A 22,868-nucleotide genomic window follows, 5' to 3' on the forward strand; every position below is an offset into this window, starting at 1 on the left:
GGACATGACCAAGTTTGCATTTCGAGAAGTGCTCTTGGCTGCTGCACGGAGAACGGATTGAAGGAGAGCCAGAGCTGGCGAGGGTAGACCAGTGAATCCTCCAGGCTAGAGATGATGCTGGACTTGGCGGTTCTGGAAAAAGGGGACCATCAAGAGAGATTCAGGAGGTAGCATCAGTAGGACTTGTAGATGGGTTAGGTATGGGGGCTCCGTGTCATGCACCCTGGAGGAGGACCGGTCACGAGTTGGGCTGAGTTTGAAGGGCCTTTGGGACATCCATGGGAAAAGTCAACAACAGCAAGTGAGTGGACTTAGGCTCCAGAGCTCAGAGAAGCATGTGGGCAGGAGAGAGACCTCTGTGACGTGACTGCATGGAGGTGGCCTGGGAAGAAATGGGTCAAAGGGTGTGGGTGAAATTGACAAAGGTGAGAATATAGCTGAGTTCTGAGGCCAAGGACTTTTGTCTTAGTTATAATCATGCCCTAAGAGGCCAGGAACACAGTAGGAGCTCAATAAATATTTCTTCAAGGGATAGACGGATGGATGGATGGACAGACGGATGGACAGAAGGACGGACGGATGGATGGATGGACGGATGGATGGACAGACAGTGGTGTCTTTGTGACACTGCTGACTGACTCCAGCTTTAGGCTACAGGATCCCTGATGTCAGAAGCAGCTGAGGAGGGTGTCCAGAACTGACCAGGCACCATCAACCCCTTTCTGGTTTCCCTGTCACTGGACAAGCTTCAGGCAAATAACTCAAGGCAAGAATGCAGAAGCTTGACCTTTATTAAAAATGTGCCCTTGAGGCTGCCTTCAGAGCTTTTCAGGGGCAGAGAATTCACTACTCAGCTCCCTGGATTTGGAAAAGGAAGAGAAAAAGCAAGTCTCCTCCCTGAGCTGCTCAGACCCATCTCCCCTCTGGACCTCAGAGAGGATGGGGACTTCCCAATCAGGTCCTTGGCAAGTCCCTGCATGGTGTGTCACCATGCTGGGGTCTGGAGGAGGGCCTCATCTGACCCTCTGTGACTCCCTCATTGTCTGACCCAGCCCTACCTTAGCCTGGTGAGTGAATGAATGAGTTGGTAGGTGGGTAGCTGAGTCAGGACCCATGAGAACCTGCCTATCCACACCCATCTCCATGGAATTCACTGCACCAAAGTGCTCTGGTATGACAGTGACAGCCATTCCAGCCAGGCCCCATGCCAACAGCTTCCTGTTCATGACCCTGTTGAAGCCTCACGATATCCACCTCCTCCGGCACTTGTGACCCCACATTCGTAGGTAGGCACCTCCCTCCTCAGCCAGGTCATAAACCACAATGGAAGAAACAGCTTTGGTAGAAGGCAGCCTGTACACCTGCCCATCGGTCACTGGTACCTGCTGAGTCAACTGGGTCAACTGGGCGTGCCCCTACCTCCAGGAGTGCATGGCCCAGGACATGAGGCAAGCCAGACAGCACAGTTGGTGTGATGAGTGCCCCATAGAGGCAGGTTCCGAGTATTAGGGGAGCACGTGAGAGGGGCAGGGAGTCCCTCTGTGCTCCCATCAGGAAGAGAATGCACTTGACAGGGGTTAACTCTGTATGAAAACTATGTTTGTTCAGAGGAACGCTCTCCATATGTAGAAAGAATGTGCAAACAGTCAGCCAACTCACAATCCATGCTCGGTTTCCATCATTCATGGAAAGGACTCATAGAGGCCATGAAAGCTGTTATACTCCCAGTTACAGCCTATTACATCAAAGGGATCCAGATGGAAACCAGCCAAGGGAAGAAGTGTGTCCAGCAGGGTCCAGGAGGGCACCAAACACCCACCTTCCATCGTCTTCTCCCGTGGGTTGTGGTCAGCATTAATGTCCCTGGATCGATGTGTGACAGTGCTCATGGAAAATCACCAATCAGGGAAGCTCACCTGAGCCTTGGTGTCCAGAGTTTTTCTTGGGGCTCTGCCACGTAGGCGTGAGGGATTGCCCTCATGGCTGATCTCGGTCTCCGGTCTCTCCCGAGTTGGCTGAAACTGTGTAACCTAAAGTTCTTACCCTAAATCGCGTGGTTGATCCTTCTAGAGTGGCCAGCCCTACCCTACAACTCTCCACTGTAACCGGCTCCTACCTTAAATCATACTGTAGGACTCTCCAGTGACTCAGGCAAACTAAGCCACTCCCTCCAGCAGGACATTCCAAGGGCTTAGAGATCACCTCCCGGAAGGCAAGGACAAAAGCCAGACCTCTCTTTGGTCAAGGTTAAAGTCTCTACTGCGCAGAATTGCACCTCCCCTCCTCTGCCCCCACCAGCCTGTCTCCCCTGCTCCTCACCCAGCAGACCAATTTCTTTTTGCTGTTCTTGTCTCGAGAGGAAACGCTGAGTGTCTGACATGGTTTTTGCTGTTGTTGTTGCCGTTGTTTTCAAAGTGTCACCCCTACGCGGATATTGTGTAGTGCTCAGCAATTCTCTGGGGCTCAAGAACACATTTTATTATGAAAAATGGTTTGGGCAACTACTTTGTCTTCTGCAGAGAATCCTGTGCAAAGCTCAAGATTTCCTGGGCAGAGATGTGAAATTCACTACATTACAGATCCATCCACTTCGATGTGAAGTCCAATGAGAAATTTTAAGAGCCTTTGACGGCTAAGGTTATTATTCTCACATATTATCTCAATTAGCTCTTTAAATTACTCACCTGTGCCACGGCCCGTGATGCTCTGTAAATGAACCTGCATCCCGTCTCCATCCTGCAGACAGCACCCCTGGCTCCAGCAGTGTTCTTTCCTCACTGAAGTGTTCTCCTGTTGGCTCCATTTGCTGCTGAAGGGTTGTGAGCAGCTCCATTTGGAGCTGCCACTCAGCCTTCTCCCTCCCCCCACCCCCTGGAGGAAGCCCCTCCTCCAACAGTGCTCCTCTTTTTTCCCCCAACACCGATGGGAGTGGATCTGACCTTGCAAATGGTAACCAGCTGGGTGCACATGGGAATCTCAGAGCCAGGGTGGGGTCCTGGGCAAAGAGCGTTCCTGTTCAATAATTCACCTTTAAGAGAAAGAGAAAACCTAGATGCAGCATTCGGCCATCTTCTAAGATGTGAACAATTCAGTGTGATTCTCAGACATGAAAAATGCAGCAATGCTCTAATTTTATAAGCTCAGTGATGTTTATTATGACATCAGAAGGCCTGGCCTGGGTCCCCTGGGAACAGCTAAAGCCAGGGGAAGCTCTAGTGTGTAGCTCCAAGCAGGGCCCGCCCAGAAGTCCTGCAGATGTGGCCTTACGAGGTCCGGCTTGATGCATTCGAAGCCTCCAGTGCCCTGGCACTTGGAGATGGCTGATGCATTTATCACGAGTCTTTCTGCCCGTTCCTGGAAAAGCAGCAGGAGAAAAAGCCAGCTCTGAGCAGAGAGCAGTCGTGCAGCAGGAAGTGTGAACCTCCAGGCCCCCTGACTGCACTTCCAGACATCATTCCTCCCCCAGCATTCTCGGTTTTGATTCCCAGAAGAAAGTGAGCGGGGGCTCATTTTATATTTGCTGAAAGGCCCTGGCATTGTTTTAAGTTACTTGAAAGTGAGTTAAAGCTGGGAAGATCCTTGGGTGGGGCTGCATTTCTAGTGACAGCATCCCACGGGATTTCACTTTGTTGCGGATGGTGCTTCTCAGGCAGCAGGGCCAAGCCAGGGACTGACCCGGCTTCAGTGGTCCAGAAGCCCGTGAGCTGCAGGCCTGCGTGGGGATGTGGCTGCCCTTTGAGGGGCCACAGTGGATACCAGGGTGTCAGAGACCAACTGGGGATGGGGGCACACATGTGTGTGCAACACATCTGTGCTTTTCCCTGGCCACTCTTTTGTTTTTCTCAGTAACGGTGTTGAGCACCTAAGGTGTCCAAAACTCTCCCTGAGCTCAACCTGTCAGCTCTGCTTCTCCGAGGCGTGTGAGATGGTTGTAGCCTAAGATGCACTGGCCTCTAATTGCACCTTCCCTTTTGATTGCTTTTCCTTCGTTTCGGTAACAGAGCGGGATTTGACAAGCCCCTCCCCTGGTGACCTCGGTAATCATTGATTATTTGTAGGAAGCTGCTGGTTGCTTCCCTAAAAGGGGAACTTCCCAGCTCTTGTTACCACCAGTGTCTAAGCTTCAGGGTTTGGTCACAGCAACTCTCAGGATGGTGATTTCAAAGTGGTCTTCAGCGTAAATATCCGGTCTTTTGACTGTTGTCACCTTCAGTCGAATATACTCATTTCTCCTTAATCAGGTTCCCAAGTTTAAAAAAAATGAATAATATCTACTTCGTAAGAAAGTATACCACAGCAGCTTTAGTAAGTGCATTTTGAGTGTACCTTCTGAGTAAACACCGCTGTTCTTAACTGTGACCCCACTGGGCCATACAACAGCAGCCCAGTGGGCGCCTGTGATGCTCTCAGACCCCAAAGACCGAAGCTTCCTGAGATCGTCTCTGGAAAGATCTGCAGGAGGGTTGGGCCCTGATTTGGCAAGCATGACCTTGAACAGGGAGCCATAGCGTTCTGCACTTGAAGGTCTATGAGCCCTCAGCCAGGTAAAGAGATGCATGGACATGTGGGGAGCCGGGCTTAGAAGACAAAGCTTGTCTTAGCTTGTCTTTGTTACTACCAGGTAACATACCGCAGATGGAACGGCTGAAACAATAGACATTTATTTTTTCACAGTTCTGGAGGCTAGAAGTTCAAGATCAAGGTGTGGGCAGGTTTGGTTTCTTTTGAGGCCTGTCTTCTTGTCTTGCAGACAGCCGCCTTCTCGCTGTGTCCTCACACAGCCTTTTCTCTGTGTGCTGTCTCTTTGTGTGTCCCAATATCCTTCTCGTATAAGGACACCAGTCAGATTGGGTTAGGGTCCACCCTAACAGGCTCCTTTTAATCTAATCACTTCCTTTAAGGTCCTGATTCCAAATACAGTCCCGTTCTGAGGTCCTGTGAGTCAGGGTTTCAATCTATGAATTTCTGGGGGTGTAAAAACTCAGCCCATAACAGAGCCATTCTCCAAAAATGAGATGTCCTGCATGAAGAGGATTTCATCACTGTCATGAGGGCTTTGCCAAGGCCCCAGACCTGCCCTTTGAGACCCCATGGTGGGCCCACAACTCAGACCCCCCCCACCCCAGGCCAGAGGCCTCATCTGGAGTTTTGCTGGCTTGCGCCTGAGTTTTCTGGCTATCTTGGCCAAGGTGTGGACTAGTCACCTTGCCCTATTGTTTAGCTGAGACACGGTGCTAACACCTTTTGGGCACCGCGCTACGAGCTTCACAAATAGTCCTTATGATGACCTTGGGATGCGGCTACTATTATCATCCCTGTTTTACAGATGAGCACACTGAGGCCAGAGAATAGAGTCTTTCCAAGGGGTCAGAGCTGGAAACAGTGCCCCGGCCCTTCTGCCTCCCGAGCAGGGGCCTCACCACTTGGCTACTCTGCCCTCAAGGGCTTTTAGGCTCCTGCTTCGAATAAAGCCCAGGCAGAAGCCCAGGCCTGGCTGGCCCAGCTTAGAGGGTCCCCAGGCCAGACAGAACCCATCTCCTTGAGTATGTCTGCGGTGTGCCACCCAGACTCCTGGTACCAAAGGGTGGTGTTGCGTTGACAGGCACAGCTTCAGGGAGAGTGCTGGGGGGAGGAAGGGGCCTCGGCCCTGCCAGCCAAGCTGCCAAGCCTGTCTTTTGGTTAAGGAGGGGCCCTTCACCCCGTTGTACTGTCACGGAGGCTGTTTCTTTAGCTCTCACATGGGGCCGAGCAGAGAAGCAGCTAAGAGCTCCAGCTCAGGAGTGCGGGGGATCGGGGTCTCTGCTGCTCACTAGTGCACAGTCCAGGGCAAATTACGTAACCCCCTGTGCCTCAGTTTCCTCCTCTGTAAAACCATGGTAATAGGAACACCCACTGCACAAACTTGGTGTGACGATGAAAGGAATTAACATGTGTAAAGAATGTAGTCACCCAGCAAATATTATCTTGATGATGATGATGATGGTGGTGATGATGATGGTGATGATGATGATGATGATGATGATGATGATGATGATGGTGATGATGATGATGATGATGATGGTGATGATGATGATGGTGATGATGATGGTGATGATGATGATGGTGATGATGATGGTGATGATGATGATGATGGTGATGATGATGGTGATGATGATGATGATGATGATGGTGATGATGATGATAATGGTGATGGTGATGATGATGGTGATGATGATGATGATGATGACGATGGTGATGATGGTGATGATGATGGTGATGATGATGATGGTGATGATGATGGTGATGATGATGATGATGATGGCAGCTCCCATCCCAAGAGGAAGAACCAGGTCTCTCCCCTCCCCAGGTGGCATCTGCCTATTAAGCTGTCTTCACTATTCTGTCCATGGAGGCTATACCTCCTTGTCCATGAGGACCATTCTGCCCAGAGTCCTAGAGCAGATGGGACCTTGGTGAGTTGGAAGGCCTGGGTGGGACCATGAGCCACACTGGCATGGGTCCTTGGTCCTCGTCCCCAAGCCCCACCCAGGGCGCCCCCTAGTCCCTGGGCTCCCACTTTACATTCATTATCCAATTTCATCCTATCCCTATTTCATCCTCTCCCAGGTGATGTTTCCATCCCCATTTTACTGACAAGGAAGCTGAATCTCGTCAGGTGACTTGTCCTTTGTCACGCAGCTCAGGGCTGCAGATACTAAAGCCCATTGGGTGCTTTATCACCACATGTTACCACTTCCTGAATGTATGTTGGATTATCCGCCTTTTGACTCTGTTGCTCCTTAGAGCAGAGCACGTCCCCCACTCTCATAGGAGACTAGCCATGTATTTTACCATCTGGCATGTGTATAATCCTGGGGGAGGGGGCAGAGGGAATGGATGGGCCTGTATGAGCCATCAGGGAGAGTGTGTGAAGGTGGTTTCTTTCCTCCAACTTCTTTGGATTCTCTTTCTGCATCTTGGCCCTTAAGAGAAACCCCCAAGTTCCCAGACTGAGCTGACAGTCTTCCCGGGCTGATACCAATCCTGGCAGCACAGTTTGTCCTGGTAGCAAACACCTTGTCTCATACAGCTGTCCCCTACAGTAATCTAATGCTGCATAACAAACCACCCCAAAGCTGAGTGGCTCAAAACAGCAAGCATGTGCCAGTGCCCTCAATGCTGTGGGTTGCCTGGGGGCATGCACGCAGCTGCATTCACGGGACTGGTCATTTCAAATCCACAGTCCCTGCAGCCAAAGCACAGGGGTGCTTGCTGTGTCAGGTCCCACTGGACCTGCACCAGGACCCCATCTGCATGGCCTTAGACCTCATTTTGCAGAAGAGGAAAGTGAGGCATAGGAAGAGAAAGGAGCTTGGCACACAGGTAGTTAGTGGTGATGCAGGAACCAGGGTCCGGGCTGCCCTGCCCCCACCCAGCGCCTCCCTCCCATGGGAGGCTCAGGGGTCTGACAAGGACATTGGCAGCTCAGCTGAGGTGTCTGAGGCTCTCTGCAAAGCTCACCTTCACCCCTGAATCAGCCAACCATTGTGATGGAGAAGCCCGGCCTATCAGGGACCTCTCCAAGGGGACCCCAAGTTCAGGCCACGGTTCTCTCCAGTATCCCTAGCTGTCGAGGAGGCAGTCACAACAAGTGGGAACTTGATGGACTCACCCCTGGCCTTTTCACAATCCTTCAGAAGCACAATTAGACAGGTGCTCTCTTCCATCATCCTTCTGCCCCATGGGGTCACCATCACGGGATTCAGCGCCTCCCCTGTGTCTGTCTTGTCTCCTCACTGAGCAGTCACCTAGCCAGGCCACATTCTCCACCTGCTGCCACCATATCCCACCGAGGGCCGGACACAGGGGCTCAGTGAGCAAGAGGGGACCCACTGACAAAGGATCAGCCATCAGACCCTCCTGATCTTGGTTTTCCTTTTCCCATCACTCAGTTTTCTCTTCTAAAATAAATCCACTGATTCTTTTTATACTTCATTCTTTTTCTCTTCCTCTTATTGTGTGTGTGTATATATCTCCACTGAGATATAATTAACATACCATACAATTCACCCATTTAAAGTGTACAATTCAAAGTTTTTTAGTCTATTCACAGGGTTGTACAGTCAATATCACAACCCAATTTTTGAACAAGTTTATTCCTCCAAAAAGAAACCATTTTACCCATTAACAGTCCTGTCCCACTGCCCCCAGGCTCCTCCCTCCTCCCCCGCCTAAGGCAACTATTCATCTACTTGCAATCTCTATAAGTCTGCCTGTTCTGGAGTCATATCATATGTGTTCGTTTGGACTGGCTTCTTTCACTTAGCATTATTTCTTCAAGGTCCATCCATGTTGTAGCAGGTGTCAGTTCTTCATTCCTTTTTTTTGCCATATAAATGTCCATATGTGTGGACATATGTCTTCATTTCTCTTGGGTATATACGTGGAGTGGAATTGTGGGGTCATATGGTAACTCTATGAGTAAACTTTTGAGGAAGAGCCAGACTATTTTCCAAAGCAGCTGCACTATTTTACATTCCCACCAGCAGGGTAGGAGTGTTTCAGTTTCTCCACATCCTCACCAACACTTGCTATTGCCCATCTTTTTTATTATAGACATCCTGTGGATGTGAAGTGGTATCTGATTTGCATTTTTGTGGTTTTGATTAGTGATTCTGATTTACATTTCCCCAGTGATTAATGTTGCTGAGCATATTTTCACGTGCTTTTCATGTGCTATTAGCCATTTGTTTATCTTCTCTGGGGAAATATCTATTCAGATCCTCTGCCCATTTTAAAAAAAAAAAAAGGTTGCTTTTTATTCTTGAGTTGTAAGAATGATAAGGAATACAAGTTCCTTATCATGTATATGATTTACAAATATTTTCCCCATTCAGTGAATTGCCTTTTTCACTTTCTTGATGGTGTCCTTTGAAGCACAAATGTTTTTGATTTTGATGAAGCCCAATTTTTTTTTTTTTTTTTTTTTTTGGTTGCTTGTGGTTTGATGCCATAGCTAAGAAACCATTGCCAAATCCAAGGACATGAAGATTTCTCTCGACATTTTCTTCTAAGACATTTGTAGTTTGGCTTTTATATTTAAGTCTTTGATCCATTTTGAATTAATTTTTACAAATGGTGTGAGGTAGGGGCCCAACTTCATTCTTTTACATGGGGACATCCAGTTACTCCAGCCCTATTTGTTGAAAAGACTATCCTTTCCCCATTGAATTATTTTGTCACTCTTACCCATGGTCTCTAAAAATACTTTTATATTTCATAAGGCCTTAAAGATACAATGAATATGCATCTTGCATTTATTTTTAAGTTGTCACTTAGTTTAGGACTACTATTTGATTATTTTTTATTAGAAGTTGATATATGCAGAAACATATTTGATTTCTTATGAGATAGGAAAAGTGAAGTTATGCTGCAGTAACAAACAACCCCATGTCAAATGATTTATTTCTCTCTCACGCTCAACTCCAATGCCAGTTGGTAAGGAAGGTCCTATTCATCATAGTTACTCAGGAACCTGGCCCAGTAGAATCTACATCTTGACATAAACAATCATCACAGTTGCCGGGGCTGAAGAAAAGAAGTCCTGTTTCTTAGAAATTTCCCAGACTGCTTTCTTAAACAAAGGGAATCTTAATGATGGCAAGAATTTTTAGGTACTTGGAGAGCCATCACAGGGGCAGAATGAGTGCAGGTTCAGAACTTGAAACCCAGACCTGCTGCATACGGTCTGTATGACTTTAGGCAAGTTATCTGACTCCTTGCAGCCTCATTTTTCCCTCTGTACAATATCCAGCTTGCAGGAGAAATAGTAGCAGTGTATGTGAGTGTCTAGCGTAATAGCAGGCAGATATCAGGTACCCGACAAACTGTAGTTCCCTTCATCCTCCTGAGACCCTCAGCAGAGGTTAGGGCTGGGATATGGACACACCATCTCTGCTTTAAGATGCAACAGTTGCACTTGGTCTGGGTGCTACCAAGTGAAGTCATCACCGAGCAAAGTTTTCTTCTTCACTATTTAAAAAAATGACCCAGGTATACTCAAAGCCCCATAAAAACCTAGTGGAAGAATTTGCTTGAAGCACATGCCTGTCTCACCCTGTCATTTCCTAACCTGGAAGAGAGGAGCATGAATACCCACGAGGAAAGACACCCTGCCAGCACACTGCCTGAGCTCTGAGCTTACTCCGGAAGCATCCAGCTCACCCTGCCCCAGCTCCGCCTGCCTTTCCAGGTGTGGGCCCAGGGAGGGCACTTGCTCTTGTGGCCTCCACCCCGAGACAGAGGTGCAGAGGGGAAGGAAAGCGGCAGATCTTCCAAGAGGGGAATGGCCCCAGCTGAGGACTTTCTTAGTGCAGAAATGTCACCTCGGGCTGCCTGGAAGGAGAGCTCCAGGCTGTTGACCCCAACTCTGACATCAGGGACCAGCCAATGTGCTGAAGCAGCCATGGCTAAACGTTTCTTTCATGCCAGGTGGACATGAGCTGCTGGAGGAAGGGTGAAGGGTCATGGCAGGCAGGTGGGATGCCCAGGGCTGAATGAGAGCTGAACTTCTGCCTTTTCAAAAGCAAATCCAAGGGGGAAGAAAAAAACCAAAACCAAACAAACAAAAACCACACAACAACAACAAAGTTCCCCATCTGAAAGAAAAGTCTGGAGGCTTTTTCTTTAGCTGGGGTCCAGGTGGCTGAACCTGGACCCAATCATCCTGAGTTCCCTGCACTGCGTGTATAAAGGCAGGTATTGCCCCTCATGATCCCACCTCCCCAGTTGGTCTCTGTTGCTCACAATCTACTCAGAGCAATTCAACAACTATTAGCTGAATCCTTCCAGCGTGCCTGGAATTGTGCAAGGTGCCAAGATAAGTTAAGACTCCATTCCTGTTCTCAAAGAGATTAGAGGTGTCTCCTTCTCAGCTAACAACAGCTAACTTTTAAAAATACTTCTTATTAAGGTACAGTACATATGGAAATTGCATATATCGTAAGTACGTGAAACTCAGCTCAATGAGTTTTCACAAACTAAAACCAGTGCCCAGGTCAAGAAGAGAACATTACCAGAAACCCAGAAACCCACCCCCACTCCTTTCCAGCCACTATCCACCACTCCAAGACACCCTGATTCTGATGGCAACAAGAGCGAACTTGTATTGAGTGTAACTTATGTGTCAGGCACCACTGGTGTAAGCACCTGACATCTATTGGCTCATCTAATTCTCACCCATAGATCTGAAGGCACAGCCCATGGGGAACACAGTTAGCAAATGGGAGAATCTAACATTGTCCCCGACTACTACCCTTACATTGCCTCTCCTGGAGGCAACAGAGTGCTGAAATAGTAATGCATAACAATGCTCCTGGGTCTGCTCCGCTGAGAGCAGCCAGGGGATCTGAGCCAGGCCTCAATGAATGGATAAGAATGCCCCTAGCAGATAAAGCGGGGGAAAGTGCATAAGCAGAGCAGGGAAGCGCAGGGGTCCAGTGTGGTGAGAGCAGGGCAGAGGCAATGAGGGTGGGAATATGAAGGACTTGTTGGAGCTGGATTCTGAGTGCGTTCGAGTGTTCTGACTTTGCCGGGGCAGGTGAGGGACTTGCTGAGGTTTAGAATCAGCCATCGGCCCCAAGAGTGAGACCATACTCCACCTGCTTGCTTTGCTGGCTCAGAGGCGTGGCACAGGATGGGAGCCAGCCCCACTAGGGATGTCCTTGGGCTTGGTCTCTAAACAACGACTCAGTTTTGGTTGTACAGTCTTGACGGCTGTGCAAAATTCTGTGGTTGTTTTCGTGTGCGTTTGGGTAGGCTCAGTAAAAGAGACTCTGCCCCCATCTTTCGAGACTTTTTAACCCAGATGGCAGAAAGGAGACATAACCAGTTTTTACGATCTTTGAGAACATGAGGGAAAAAAGAGAAGATGGACTCATCACAAGTCTGCACGGGTCAAGCACTTTCTATGTGCAAGGCCGTGGGTGGGGTTAATTGAATTGGCAGGACTACACCTGTTACAGGGAAAGGAGAAGGGGTGGTGGTGTCCATTTGGGATGCCTGGGAAGGCTGCTTGCAGACTTGAGTCTTGATGGAGAGGTGTGACTTGGGCTTGAGGCGGGAAGCAAGCGATACTATGCAGAAGCATCCAAGTGAGAAAGCCGAAGCCAGAACTTTTGGACACCAGGGTTAGAGCCGAGGGATGGGCAAAGGCCCTAGAACTTCAGTTAAGGAGGTCAGGCCCTGCGCCGCCGGAATGGGCGCCTTGGACACTCCTGAACTCCCACGGGAGCCGTCCTGCAGCGCCCCTGCCCAGACATCCTCGGCCCCGCCCTGGCCGACGACCCGGGCCCCGCCGCACTCCGACCCCGGGACCCGCCCAAGTGCCCCGGCGGCCTCCCGGGCGCTGCCCCGGCTCCGCAGCCGTCGGCCGGCTCACCGCGCCCCGCGCCCCTCCTTCCCGCCCAGCCCTCCGCGCTCCCCCGCTCGCGGCGCGGCGCAGCGCAGCGCCGGCTCCTCCCGTGGCTGCATTGCAGACGCCGCCGCCGCCGCCGCCGCAGGGCGCGCCGGGGCTGCGCCGGGAGCCCGGGCCCGGGTACGCGGGGTCCCAGGGTGCGGGGCTCCCGAGCGGACCCGACGGCGCCGCGGGGCCGGGAGTCGGCGGCCGGGCGAGGGGTGGCTCCGCAGGCCGGGAGCACGCGGCCTGAGCGCCCCTCCCGCGCGGCGCGGGCCCCAGAGGAGGCCGCCCGGGGCTGTGGGCCCGGGGGAGCGGGCGCGGCCGTCGGGCTCGGAGTCGTCCCTGCCCTCGAGGGGACCGTGGCCACCCGGCTGGCGGGCCTCCCGGAATCTGGGCGGGGGAGCGGGCGACGGCATCTCGAGGGGCCGTGGCGAGCCCGGGACCGCGCTCCGCCCGCACCCTCCGGGCCGGGACCGCCGCCGTCCAGCGCGGCGCCGCGGGTCTCGGGCGCAGTTCCGGCGCAGTCCCCGCGCCGAGCGGCTCCGCGCCCCACACCTGCCTCTGCCCGGCTCCGGGTGACGTAGCGCCCTCCGATTGGTCCGCGGGGCCCAGAGGGCGGGGCCGAGGCCGGTGAGCTCACCGCCGCGCCCCGCTATTGGCCCGGGCGCCGCACTCGGGCTGTGGCGGGGAGACAGCGGTACCCGGAGCCCGAGTCGTTCCAGCCGCGGCGTGTGGAGCTGAGCGGGTCGGGGCAGGGCTGGGCTGTCGGGGCCGGGCCGGGCGGGGCCGCGCGGGAGGAGTAGGAAGACAGAGGCGGCTCGGCGCCAGCCCGACCGAGCGTTGGTCGTGCTCACCAAGTCGGAGTGAGTGTGCGTGCGGCCGAGGGGAGAGTCGGCCGGGCGCGTGCGGGGCGAGGGCGGTGGCCGGCGGGGGCGCGCGGGCCGGCCGGGCGCGCGGGGGCGGGGCCGGGCCCGGGCGCGCGCCGCGGCCGGGGCGTGGGGAGCACCCGTGCCCGCGGCGGGGGCGCGCGTGTTTACGCGAGGGGGAAGCCAGTGTGTCGGAGGAGCGCGTGCGAGGACACGCGCGTTTGTGGAGGATGGGGGGGCGTGGGAGGGGCGCGCGTGTTCACGCGAGGGGGGATTGTGTTTGGACGCGCGAGTGTGCGTGGGGCCCGGCGCGTGTTTACGGGGCGAGCGTGCGGAGCGCGTGTTGATGGAGCGAGGGGGAGGGCGTGAGCGTGTTTGCGGAGCGGAGGTACGGACACGGGTGTTTATGGTGCGAGTGGGAGGGTGAGGGGGCGCGTGAGCTGATGGAGAGAGCGCAGGGACTGAGTGTGTTTTGAGGCGCGAGTGCGCGTGGCGCCCGGCGTGTTTACCGAGCGAGCGTGGGTGAGGGGGATGGCACCACGCGTGTTCGTGGAGCTAGTGGGGGAGCGGGAGGAACGAGGCCGGGAGCGCGCGCGCGAGTGTTGCTGCGAGGCGGTGGGGGCTGGCGTGGGTGTGAGAACACGCGTGTGCGCGCGAGCTCGTGGGAGTGTTTGGGTGAGTGGCGGTCTGGGGACGCGCGTGCGGGGAGTGGCCGCGTCGGGGCGGGCGCAGGGGGCGGCCGGGCGCGAGCGGCGCGGACGCCCGTGGGGCCGCCGGCTGGTTTTCGTTTTCGAGGCGCGTCTGGGCGGCGGGCTTTTCGGATCGAGTGCTCGCTCCCGCGGCCAGGCGTGGGGAGAGGGGCGGGGCCGGGTGCCCCCTGGTTGGGGCGCAGGGAGAGGGGCGGGGCCAGGCGCCCGCTCCACGGGGAGAAGGGCGAGAGGAGAGCAGCAGGGACAAGTGCCCGCTTGGCAGGGAGAGTGGCCGGGACAGACTGGCCCTCGGCCCCAGACGCCTCTGCGGGACAAGGCGGTTGGAGGCTGCCTTTTCCTAGCAGGCCAATGGAGTGAATGAACGTTTTATTAATCCGTGCGTAGAACACGGCGGGGAAAGTTGGTTGAGTTCAGAGACTAAAGGTTTGGAAGAACTTCCTGAGAGCTTTGCTTCCCTGCAGAGCAGGGACTGGAGAGGCGCACTGACCCTTGCTTCCACCAGCCAGGCTCCGCGTGGCCTTCTTTCATTTATAAGATCTCTCCTGCTTTGGTTTCCTAGGGATGGCCCAATGTCAGGGCCGGTCCTGATGGTGGTCAAATGTTTGAGACCATTTTTCAATCTTCGTCGATTTCTGCAGGCATCAAATTTCCGAAAATATAGTACTCTTGCAAATAATCTTCCTAATCAATTACTTCACCAGGGAATGATGGCAGACTTAAAGCCTGTTTTGGATTTTGTCCACCATTGCTTGGTATGATTTCTACTGGTTAGTCTGAAATATATTGATGTAATTGGCAAAGCAGATACAGTAAACATGAGAAGTGCTCTCAGATAATTATGAAGTGCCTCGTGTATTTGTTTGTTTGAATGCATTATATTTTTCCCATCAGTGAGGCCAAAACCTGAAATTTAAAAATTGTGATCCCCCAAAGTTGTGTCACATACGGAAAATGGCTGGCTGTATATAAAGGAGTCCTCTTCTCTCTCTGTCTAAAGGAATGGTTTGGAGAGTTTCCCTACAGGATCTGTCATATAGAGAAACTGTTGCTTGGGAACCTGATAAAAAGAAATATGTTAAGCAGTAGCGCTTTCCATGGTGTTTGTTTATAGAAGTATATTTATTATTTTAAGACCAAAATTAGACGATAGCAAATAAGCTTATGTTTCTCTTTTTCTTAGTGTTAGATTTCGGGAATAATAATGTTTAATGTTCTAGAAAATAGCATTTACTTACAGGGTATGCATTTCCCAAATAAATTCCGATTGGTGAAAACAGCAGAGGACTGCCTGGAATTCCTAAGGGACCTGGACCCAGGCATTCTAATTAATTGTGTTCCAAATAACCTAAATGGAAACACAGTATTTAATGCAGTAGTTAATAACAACATTGTATCCTTTAAGGATTCTTATTAACTCTTCCGCTTTTGTGATAGACACGCAGAGACACATTATTATTTTCTTTGGTTCTCTGTGGAGGGCTCTGCTGGGCCTTCCTGCCTGTAACAGCATCTGGCCCTGCTGCAGGACGTTCATGTTGGGCTGTCCTAGAAAACATGGGTAACAGGTGGCACAGAAAATTTTTTACTTCACATGAGAAAGATGGTGAAGTTAAAGAATCAGTTGACCTTGAAAGTTTCCCGCGTGAAAGGTATGAGACTGGTATCGATGGCTACAATTCAGATGCTCGGCTCAAGATCCCTCGCCTTCTGGCACTGCCAGAAATGTCCATTTTGGTAACCTAGAATTTCCTTTGGGAACCATCATAATTTTTCTGATGTTTTCAATCCTTGTGAACTTGGATTGTGAACTTCTGACGTTGCAGAACTGTACTTGTAGGCTGCCTTTTAAAAATGTTTAAGGAAAATTTTATTTTTACATTTTGTTTTTACATTTACATTTATTTAAAGCTCAACTTTAGGTTTCACCCAGAAGGGGCAGTAAAGACCATTTTGTTAAACGTGGCACCATTCTTTAGCCGGTGCAGTGGTTTCGGGAAGTCCTTTATTCTTCCTTAGCAGTGTTACTTCCCCATCCCTTTCCCAATTGTTTTTTTGTGCCTGCTGTATCTTCTCACATTTAAAGGGCTTTGCTCTCTCTGACTTAACGTGGGTTAATATTTGTATCCCATCGATCTTTTTGAAAGAAGACCCTCTGAGTGGTGCCAGGTCTTCGTTGTTAAATATCAACCGTGGCATCTTGTCACACTATATAAGCAGAATATTTGGGAGTTTATTTCAGTTATATATTCCTTTGCCAAAAAGCTTTTGGCATCCACACGCGATGTAGTTTATTTGCATACACCTAACCTTTTTTTTTTTTTTTTTTTTTTTTTAAAAGGGTGTTTAAGGGAGCTTACAGAGATACATATTAAGCAGTGAGAATAGGTGAGATAAAGAGGGAGTAGGCAAAAGGAAAGTGAGGGTCCAGGAAGGTGAAATGGGGACGAATGAGGTTAGTAAACGACATTCATTCCATAAAGCCTCCCACACTTTCTAGAGGCAGGCCATGAACTGCCTTCTAGGCTCTCTGTCGGTTGTAGAAGAAGTGACACAGGCTTAATCCTGTCTTTATTACACCTTACACACCATGCGTTTTCTTATATTCCATGGAAATTCTGACAGCCATCAATGAAGTTTGAGTGATGGTGGGAGAAGTCTAGACACGCTGCATTGAATTACCTTAAAGACTGCATGTTAACATTGGTCACGTTGAACACTTAGGAAGCAGCTGGGAACCTGCTGGGTGACCCCTCACCTGAGGACATTGGAGCTCGTGATCATGAAGGTCATCAGTGATGGCCTTAACCCTTCCTGAGTGGATTGTCCTGAAGTCAAAAGACCGACTTTTCTTTGTTATAAGTGCCTCCAAATATATTAAATTACCATTTATCAAGTACCAAAATTGACCAGTTAGTCTATGTTTCTTCACCTTCCTTCTTCTGACTTTCACCACCCTCCAAATCTGCTCCCACTCTGTTAGTCTGCCTTCCCCCGTCCGCCAGCAGCTACTCAGCGTGTATTGCACTCCCGCTCTCCATTTAAAATTCTTCCTCCTTATTCTCTGAGCCTAACTCACGCCTGATCTCATTAATGAACCCTTTCCTCTCGTCTCCCAGATTAGATGAGCAGCTCTTTGCTGGGCAGGGTGGCACTGAAGCTGTATCTTCCCCGACTACCCCTAGCGCAGTGGAACCTGGGAGGTGGAGTTTCATAAATACTGTTAGTTAACCAGAAAATTATATGCATGGTGTTACTCCTTGGATAGAGTGAGAAGAACGTTAACAAGAAAGTTCTAAAACACACCCGACTCTGATCCTATCTCATGCATTCAGTTCAGTCCTGCCTGTTGGTAATTTAGACACAAACTCCACAGGGTCTCCCATTCAGGTCCATTCAAGGTCCGTAGTGGATTTGGGTTGCCATTTAAGTGGTCTCGAAGTGGCCCTAAAAGTCTTGGCCTGTGTCAGTGTAAAATAGCAGGGTCTTAGTCGCCTTTCGGGATTTCTTAAGATTGGCCAGAAGCTTGCTGTCTACGAATGTGTAGAGGTAACAACTGTTTGCTTGAATATAATATGGTAGGATGAGTACTAGGTTTTCGTTTTAGCTCTGTCTCTAAGTAAATGAGAAATCGTAGGTAAATCACCTTACAGTCCTGGATCAGTGCCTTACCTGTTTTCTAAGCCTATTAGTAGTGGCTCAGGAAATTAACTTAGTGGTCAACATCATCAGTTATTAAAATCAGAATGCACTGCTCATAGTATGGGTAAGTATCAATTTGGGAAGTTTTTGTTTCAGGGGCGTGTGTGTGTGTGTGTGTGTGTGCACGCATGCACACACGTGTATGTGTGTGTGTACTGGGTTCTGTTTCTTTCTGTGGGCCACAGTCAAAACCTATCGAAAGCGCCTGGACCAGATAATTCATAACTCTCTTTAAATCGCAGTGTTCTGTAATGATTCTCTTGTGTGGGATGTAACTGTAGTTATGATAGTCAATTTGGCAGTAACTTAAGGCGTGAATGAGTTAGGATACTTCTGAAGGTATTTAATTCAACAACAGAAGATCGCCAGCTAGACAGGAGCTCAGTATACCTTTCTCTGTTTTTCTGATTTTTGGGTAATCAGAATGTTTCAAATGAGCATGACAGCTTATTTCTGCCAAAATTTATCCCATGTTTTATAGAGAGCTTCAAATGATTCTTATGTACTACCACTAAGGTCTGTTTAATGATATTGATTTGTGTGTGTGTGTGTCTGTGTGTGTGTGTGTGTGTCTGTGTGTGTGTGTGTCTGTGGAAGCAGAATTTAACCAGGATTTATTTATTAAAAGGATCCACATTGATGGATTCACCTGAGGCTCTTCCTTTAGCTTTAGATGACAGAGCTCCAACTCAAACTGGCTTCTGTAAAAAAGAGAATTTATTGACTCTCATGAAGTCCAGTTTTGGTGTTGTCTTTAAGTATAGCTGGTTCCAGATGCTCAAGTGATGTCATTAGAAACCTGTCTCTCCCTCTCTTGGCTCTCCTCTCCTCTCTGTTGATTTTATTCTCGGGCAGGGGTTCCTGGAGCAATAGCAAGATGACCCGCTCAAAGCTCCAGGCTTATATTTTGCCAATTTAGCAAATATCTTCAGGAAGACAGCACTTCTTTCCCAGTAGTTCCAGGAAATGTTCTGTCCTTACTGGCCCAGCTTGACTCATGTGTCCAATCACTTGAATGAGGAGGGGTAGTACTCTCATTAGGAAGACCTGGCTCACCCACCCCTGGAGACAAGAATTGTGGTGAGAACCACCTGAGCTGAGCATAGGGCATCTCCCAAATGAGAAGCACGGTGCCATGGCCAGGGACCGGGAAAAAGATTCTGGGCAGGTGCACTGTGCTAATCTTCACCCTTAACTATCACATTCCCAAAGAAAGCACCCTTCGTTCTGAAACCGCAGAAGCTCATAACAAGGCTTTCAAACATGCTTTCATTTTCACGGTCCCATTTAAAATGAAGACACACCAGAATCGTTACCTTTCAGTAGACCTTTAAATGGGTGCTGACTAACAATCCCTAGGACCATTTTCAGAAAATAGGATTCAAGCCCTTAATATTTCACTCTGTGGTTTGGAATAATCAACAAAGAATTTCTTTAAATACCCTTTTGTCTTTTCTAGTGAAAGAGACCATTCATTCTGTTCCAGCCAGAATCAATGTCCCTGGCATTTGTGTGTGTGTGAAAGATGTTTTATCTAATAATGTAAAAAATAGGAAGGGCCCAGCCTAAAGCTGATGATGTTTCTAAAAGCTTATAAATCAGTTGAATAATATTTCCCAGATAAACAGTGCAACAAATGGTGGGTGGGTTCCGAGGCTAGACGGAGAACTAAAACCTTTTGAATCCATAATAGATACTCTGAATTTGCAGGAGAAAAAAATGAAAATAATGTGTGTGCATGCATATATCACATATAAACTGTCAAACACTGAACTACCTAATGTACATGATATATAAATACATAGCCTACACTTACATGTTCTAAAGCAAATGAAAAAAAGTGAACTTCACATTTGAATATTAAATATACGGCTTGAATAGAAATAAATGTATATGTAAAATAACTGCAGTCAAGGGAGACTTCTTGGTGAAGATTCTTAATTCACAGGGTAGAACCCAAAATGATTCTCTGAAATTAACAAAGTCTAGCTCTCTAACTTTTTAGAGGAATAAACCCAGAGAGAGTAAATAACTTCAGTTTCTTGATGACATAACCCATTATTATTATTATCCATGATAATTACAATCATATTTTTATTCTTGAATTGAACAAAGGAGAGAGAGAGAGTGAGAGAAATCCTTCTTAGTATCTCGAAGAGTTACAACAATGAAAAGGGAAGGAGAATGTGGGTTAAAGAGGTGGTCACGTACGTGTCAAAGGTTGTCTGAGGAGGAATTGACTGAACCATAAGCAGTAAGAAGAGGAGCCTCCGAAGAAGGAAGAAAGGAGGCGGTGGGAACAGATGTGGGGTCGGGTTCCCATACTAGTCCCTGGGGGACCTTCATCATTAACCTAAATAACCTGGGGTCTGTGGTTGATGAAAGTGGACCAGGAATTTCATAACTCAGAGACTGTCTATCTCATGGTATTCTTTTATTTATTTATTTATTTATTTTTGGCTGTGTTGGGTCTTCGTTTCTGTGCAAGGGCTTTCTCTAGTTGCGGCGAGCGGGGGCCACTCTTCATCGCGGTGCGCGGGCCTCTCACTGTCGCGGCCTCTCTTGTTGTGGAGCACAGGCTCCAGACGCGCAGGCTCAGTAGTTGTGGCTCACGGGCCCAGTTGCTCCGCGGCATGTGGGATCTTCCCAGACCAGGGCTCGAACCCGCGTCCCCTGCGTTGGCAGGCAGACTCTCAACCACTGCACCACCAGGGAAGCCCTATCTCATGGTATTCTTTAGGACTAGTTTCAGTTCCTAAACTCTTCTGTGGGAGTTACTTACAGGACATGCTTATGAGAAGCTCCCCCTACAAAAAAAAAAAAAAGGTTCAGATAAGTTTAGGAGACACACCTACCAGTAGCTTTCCCCAGCAATTTAGAGTGCACGTTAAAATAATAAGGTTCAGAAAAGTCATATGTTAAAGAAATACAAACGTACTTAGTGGTGTTTAACCCAGTGTTTCCAAAACATCTTTAACACAACATGCGGTTTTTATGGTCTGCTGAGATGTTACCTCGCGAAATGGTTCTGAGCCTGGAATCCATAGATGTCCCATGGCTCTGAGTCTCCTGAAATTACATGCAAAACTTTGTATGTATGTATTTTTCTGGGAAAGGATTTGTAGCTTTCCTCACCGTCTAAGAGCCCATGAACATTATGGGTAAGAATCGTTGGTATGGGTTCTTTTCTTACAAGGGAAGTCCGAGTCCAGTTTCCCTTAAATATCCCTCATCGGTATGTTTTATGTCAGCCTAGGGGTATCACTCAGCGGGTCTGGGCAGTCACTCCGGGGGTGCCCAGAGATATGGAGGGATCCACCTTGTAAACGGGGAGCTGACTTGATTGTGTTTATTGTCAAATAGATTTAAAAATTGGCAGCTTCTCTCTTTCTGTCAAGAATTGTGGAAAGAAATGCCCTATACATTACACTGCCGTATCGCTAACTCCAGATGTGTTCATTCCCAAACAAAGAAGAGAACAGGTTATTTTATTGCAGTAAAGGGACTTTTTGAAAGTTAAGGGCCTGCAGAAGAGAAATCCATTGAGAGTTAATGGTAAACAGTTAAGAACCAACTAAATTAGAGAAAGCTTTTCCTTCAAGAAATGTAAGACATTCAACTCACTTTTATTTTTTTATTATTTAAATTTATTTTATTTATTTATTTTTTTTGGCTGCGTTGGGTCTTCGTTGCTGCGCGCGGGCTTTCTCTAGTTGCGGCGAGCGGGGGCTACTCTTCGTTGTGGTGCACAGGCTTCTCATTGTGGTGGCTTCTCTTGTTGCGGAGCATGGGCTCTAGGCACACGGGCTTCAGTAGTTGTGGCGCGCGAGCTTCAGTAGTTGTGGCTCGCGGGTTCAGTAGTTGTGGCTCGTGGGCTCTGGAGTGCAGGCTCAGTAGTTGTGGTGCACGGGCTTAGTTGCTCCACGGCATGTGGGATCTTCCCGGACCAGGGCTTGAACCCGTGTCTCCTGCATTGGCAGGCGGATTCTTAACCACTGTGCCACCAGGGAAGTCCCCCAGTATTGCCTTTATTGCAAGGATGTGGAGGTCCATTGCATCACAGCCTTTCTTATTAATAAGCATCTGTAGGAGACGTTTCTTTCAGCTCTTAGTACCTGGAAGAGCCATGTTATCCACAGCAACTGACAGTGATCTTGAAACTGACTGCCTCCCTTTTTGCTTTGTTTGCTAAGTTCAGCCAAATTTGGGACTCACAGTTAACCATTTTAGAGGATTTAATATGTCTTTTCTGTATAACGGCTTTACCTGAGCTTTATTTTATTCTCTTCATGAATCGTCGTCTTACCTAATCTCTTGTTAATCATGAGTGTTTTTATCAGCCACCTCAAAGAGACATACCTAGATCCAGGATTGGTTCCAGTTAAGTGAGGGCAGGGAGGGAAATAGAGAGGTTGAGAGGGAATGGATTAGGGCAGGGAAGGGAAATTGGGAAAGAGAGGAAGAGGGGAGAAAAGAGAGGTGAAGCTGCGTTAGGGATTTGCGAGGGATGCGTCCCAGGGTTCGCGCCCACTGCCATTTGAGTTAGTTATTGACCTTTTGTTCCATCATTTAACTGCTCCCGAACCTTTAGATCAACTACGCAAAGTCACCTACATACAAACCTTCAAGTTGTGAACTTTTAAAGATGCGAACGTGTGTTCGCATGTCCAATCACGTAAGTTCACGTGTCTGGCATACATTGTCATGTGGATGTATCCTCTACAAGTGGTTGTGCTTTTGTGTACTTTATAGTACTGTATAGCGTACAGTAGTACAGTGTCTTTATTTCAAGCCCAGGATGTGTGGAAGCAAGCGTAAAAGCAGTGGTGATGTAGCTGTTAGTGCTAAGAAGCTCCAAGCAATCACGATGGAAAACAAAAGTGAAAATAATTGAGAGAGTGGAGCGACGCGAAAAGACGGTAGACCTGATGGAAACGGAGGCCCAGAGAAAGGATGAAGAGAGACAAGAGGAAGAAGAAGTAACTGAAGAACCGAAGAGATTCACGACGCAGGAAATAGCATGGGATTTTCTTTATTTGAGGCGGCACTGTTAGTGTTTGAGGCACAGGACCTGAACATAGAACGGTACACGATGTTTGCAGCAGCCGTTCAGAATGCGATCCAGTGCTACCGTGTCATCTATGATGAGAAAAAAAG

The 22,868-nt window shown here is 49.2% G+C and overlaps 1 protein-coding gene across 8 annotated transcripts in view; it reads left to right on the forward strand.

The window, feature by feature from the left end:
- Nucleotides 1-22,868, forward strand: part of LOC132356876 (calmodulin-binding transcription activator 1) — a 90,790-nt gene that overhangs the window by 24,090 nt on the left and 43,832 nt on the right. Inside the window, exon 1 of one of the 8 annotated variants that reach the window (XM_059910542.1) lies at nt 13,171-13,305. The exons of 6 other annotated variants lie outside the window; for them this stretch is intronic. The gene's annotated coding sequence lies outside the window, so the exon portion shown is untranslated. Of the gene's footprint in view, nt 1-13,170; nt 13,306-22,868 lie in introns of those variants that run through there. One more of the 8 variants, XM_059910479.1, reaches the window with a different exon arrangement.

The sequence above is a fragment of the Balaenoptera ricei genome, chromosome 1 (genome assembly GCF_028023285.1).
Source record: "Balaenoptera ricei isolate mBalRic1 chromosome 1, mBalRic1.hap2, whole genome shotgun sequence".
Lineage (NCBI taxonomy): Eukaryota > Metazoa > Chordata > Mammalia > Artiodactyla > Balaenopteridae > Balaenoptera > Balaenoptera ricei.